This window comes from Pseudomyrmex gracilis, unplaced genomic scaffold (assembly GCF_002006095.1).
Source record: "Pseudomyrmex gracilis isolate BER0280 unplaced genomic scaffold, ASM200609v1 scaffold_1788, whole genome shotgun sequence".
Taxonomy (NCBI): domain Eukaryota; kingdom Metazoa; phylum Arthropoda; class Insecta; order Hymenoptera; family Formicidae; genus Pseudomyrmex; species Pseudomyrmex gracilis.
Genome location: NW_018022372.1, coordinates 6,363 through 10,841, shown reverse-complemented (window position 1 = coordinate 10,841; position 4,479 = coordinate 6,363). Strand labels below are relative to the sequence as shown.

The window sequence follows — 4,479 nt, the reverse complement described above, 5'->3', positions numbered from 1 at the left end:
AAAACTAGAATTAAAAAGGCAGTGGTTGGAACATCTTAAAGTATTAGCTACAAAAACTTAGAAAGAAGATGAAAAACTAAGGAAAATAGATGAGAAATTACAATTAAAAGAAAGACAGTTATTGTGGAAAGAAGCGGTAATAAATCGGAAAATGAACAAAAAAGAAAAGAGACATAGAGAACTGTTACCTCACGTGAGGTCGAGGATGCTGCGTGGGAGGGACGCCGAGGAGAAACAATATTATTTTATAATCTTTATTAATCATAATCAAATATTATAAATAAACTCGTTTACTTCTAACTCTGCTTTTGTTACACTTTTTACTCACTCGCGATATTCTAACAATAAGTCCTTGCGAGCAATGCTCTGATGGGCAGAGCCTCCGGCCGCGACACGATTCTAGACGATTCTAGTCGCACCGGCCTGGACACTCGAGCTAATCACTTTGTAATTGGCCGAGGAAAATCAGGCGACATCCGGTTCTCGAAAAGTGCAATGCAGACCATTGCATCTTTTCGGCTGCATGTACGACCTTCGGCCGGTACGTCCTTGAGCGCGCGGTCGCATATCGCCCTGCGACTGCTGACTGGACATCCGTGCCGGATTCTAGTTCCTCAAGGCGTAAAACGAGCCACGTTAAAGAAACAACTAATCTTTAATATAAAAACTAATACTTTAATAATTACTTCTAACTTGCAATTAAACTAACGCTAAGTAATTTCCAAACAACCCCTTTTAACTTATAACAGAACAAATAAAAGTAAAAAATGAAAAATGTCAGTTATTGAAACAGTTAATAGAATCGAAAGATCCATTTTCTATTAATAATATGCTCTCATTTAAAAAATAAGGAAAGTACTATTGATTAAATTTATTTTTTTTTTTTTTTGTTTATTTTATTATATAATAATTACTATGATTATTTTACTTTAAGAGCAGAGCATAATATAGTTGTAGCTTTTAAAAAGATTTGTTTTGTTAAAAGATAGAAATTATTATATTTAACTGAGAAGTTTATATAAAAAAAAAAAGAGTTACTAAAATATTTTTATATGCTAGATTCAACTGAAAAGTATATATACTTTCAATATAACTATATAAATATATTTGTTAGATTAACAATAATTTCCATAGAGATTTTAGTATTATTAAAAGTTGCATATCGTTACTCAACTAGTAAAGTGTTTAAGAGTTTTCAAAGTGATTTCATTTCAATAATAAGAACTGATTTATTAGTATTTTTAATAGTTTTTTTTATCAAAAGTTATTATATAGTACATGTATTTAGTACAATGTATTTGCAAATTTATGCAAATGCTTCTCAAAAAATTTTCTTTAGATTATAAGCAAATGCACTGAGAAATTTTATTTTCGGTAACAATAATTTACAGATGTATGTAGGAGTTTGCTAAAAGTAATTCTATTCCTAAAAGTACAACAAATAAGTGTTACATTATAAATATAATAATAGTATAGTTATTTTTATGTAATTATTTTTGTTCACTGTGTAAACATTTCATAAAATAAACTTGATCTTTGATCGTTATTTTCTTCGCTTCCATTATTTTCTCTTATATCTATATTAATATCCGAACCGTTATCTTCATCATATAAATCCATACCGTCATCAAAAGCATCAATGCATATATTGTGTAAAATACAACTTGCTACAACTATTTCAACTACAAATTGGATATCTTGATATTCGTTAAAAAATTTTAAACGCCTAAAACGTCCTTTTAGAACACCGAAGACTTTTTCTACTGCCATGCGCGTAAATGAATGTATAAAATTAAATTCAATTTGTTGTGCTGTGAGGTGACCATTATTTTTAAACGGCAGTACTAACCAAGATAAGAATGGATATGCAGAATCACCTAATATAAATGTTCTGTTTAGGAATAGTCTGTTTCTATTATTTTCTGATTTCCAATAAAGACTTGACCGCCGTAATACTTTAACATCGTAAAGTGATCCAGGCTCACCACAATAAATATTTGTAAATCGCATATTGGATGTAACAACTGCTTGTAATATTATCGAATGTTTTTTCCTGTTACAATAATCAGCAGTGTTTTCTTTTGGCTGTGATACAATGATATGTGAGCCATCTATTGCTTCAATACAATTTGGAATTCCTCTCTTATTTTGAAAGCTTTGAGCTACTGCAATTAATGATTCTCCTTCTGGCCACTTGATTATATCATCTAATTTGGTTTGAATCCAATTAATCACTCGCCGAATAACTCGAAATATCGATGATATAGATACATTAAATATGTCTGAAAAAGTACGATATGATTCAGTGTTACCAAGAAACCATAGTGTTATAAGTAAACTCTATTCTGCGGTTATCTTTGGTCGACCAAATGAATGTGATGGCAGAATTCCGCTTTCTGCAAGTTTATCTAAAAATCCAAATATAAAAAGAAAGTTTCTAAAAGTAAACTTGATTAAAATAATAACAATAAAAAATAAATATAATCACTTATTTGATATTTAAAATCACACAAAAATTGCGTATATAATTCATAAATATGTCAAAAGCAAAGAAACCTTAGACTATGAACTATTTTATATTTCTGACAGATATAAAATAACTATAGTGAAAAAAACTAAATTGTATTGTAAAATGTTATTTGCATCTTATGTAAGATACGCTCTTTATTTTATTATTTTCTTATCGTTTCGTGTTTTTTAACTTGTGAACCTGTAAAATTGCCTTCTTTACCATATGTGTGTGAAGACTACAAAAGAAGAACTTATTAAAGTCACATTTTCGTACTTTTAGATTTAGAAGTTCAAAACATACATATATTTTTCTGTACACGTTTTGTAACATATAAATATAATTATATCTTTGTCAAGAATTTCTCTCTCTTGCTTTAAATAATTAAAATATTCTATAAAAATCAAATATATATAACGCTCGCGTTATTAATAAATATAAGAAAAAACAACTCAAGTCTTTTGCGAGCTTTAAAGGATCTTAAAATTTATTAAAAAACACCGCAGAGAAGTAAAATTACAAATTAAACGTTTCGGCCCATACTTGAGCCTTCCTCAGTGTAGAGAAATGATATACACAGTGGGCCATTTTAATCTCAACAGCTATATATCTCGATTTTTATGCATGCTCTGAAAAAATAGTTCAGACAAAAGTTGCTCGGAATAATAAGGGCCAACTATCTGTGCAATCAGATTTGACCTTGACAATAAATGTCAAAATCATTTTAAGGTCAAAACATTTTTTTCTTATGGGAACCCATATTTTTAAAACCGGATTCGAAAAGAACGGAAAATTTTACGTCCAGATACGTATCTAAGTTTAACATTAACGTGACCTTCATAGGTCACAAATAAATCCCTAAAAACCAACCCTGCTAAACCACAAGTAGGCTAACCCAATAGTTAAGTTAATCTAAAGACAAGCAGGCAACCCGCAAGGGTAAAATTACAGCGATCACGTGGTTGTAGAGTTTAGCAGAGTTGGTATTTAGGGATTTATTTGACCTATGAAGGTCACGTTAATGTTGAACTTAGATACGTATCTGGACGTAAAATTTTCTGCTCTTTTCAAATCCGGTTTTAAAAATATGGGTTTCCATAAGAAAAAACGTTTTGACCTTGAAATGATCTTGACATTTATTGTCAAGGTCACATCTGATTGCACAGATAGTTGGCCCTTATTATTCCGAGCAACTTTTGTCTGAACCATTTTTCCAGAGCATGCATAAAAATCGAGATATATGGCTGGTGAGATTAAAATGGCCCACCGTGTATATAGAGGGTGGGCCATTTTAATCTATAATGAAAAATATCTCAGAATGTTGGTGAAATACAACAGAATGTTTTAGACAAAAGTTGTAGGGGGCAAAGGGGGTCAACTAATGGTATCAATGGCCATGACCTTGAACCTCATTGTCAAGGTCAATTCAAGGTCAAAGTGATTTTTTAAAATGGGAACACCTACTTTTGACTCTGGATTTAAAAAAAGCGGGAAATTTTGCTCTTAAAATGTCCATTTCCGATTCATTCAAGATCACAGCAAGGTCAAATAAAAGTCACATTTTTCAAAAATGTTGAAAAACGGATATTTAGAGGTTAAAAACAGGAGGTGTAAACGGAAACATGTTCTTTTGATCCCGGATTTGAAAAAAGCAAAAAATTTTACGCTGAAAATGTAAATTTCCTATTTATTCAAGTTTCTGGCAAGGTCAAATAAAAGTCAAATTTGCCAAAAATGTTGAAAAATGGGTACTTAGACGTTAAAAATAGGAGGTATACAAGGAGACGTTTTTTTGATCCCAGATTTGAAAAGAGCGAGGAACTTTACACTGAAAAGAAATATTTTTGAATTTTTCAAGGTCACGGCCAGGTCAAATAAAAGGGGTGATACTCTATTGACCACAGTACGATTCGACACCGCTCGATTCGACACAGATTTATTCGACACCAAATTATTCGACACCGTACGAT

At 31.0% G+C, this 4,479-nt stretch overlaps 1 pseudogene; it reads right to left on the bottom strand.

Annotated features, from left to right (window-relative positions):
• Positions 1-1,385: 1,385 nt before the first annotated feature.
• LOC109862431 lies at positions 1,386-2,408 on the bottom strand (annotated as a pseudogene).
• Positions 2,409-4,479: the final 2,071 nt, after the last annotated feature.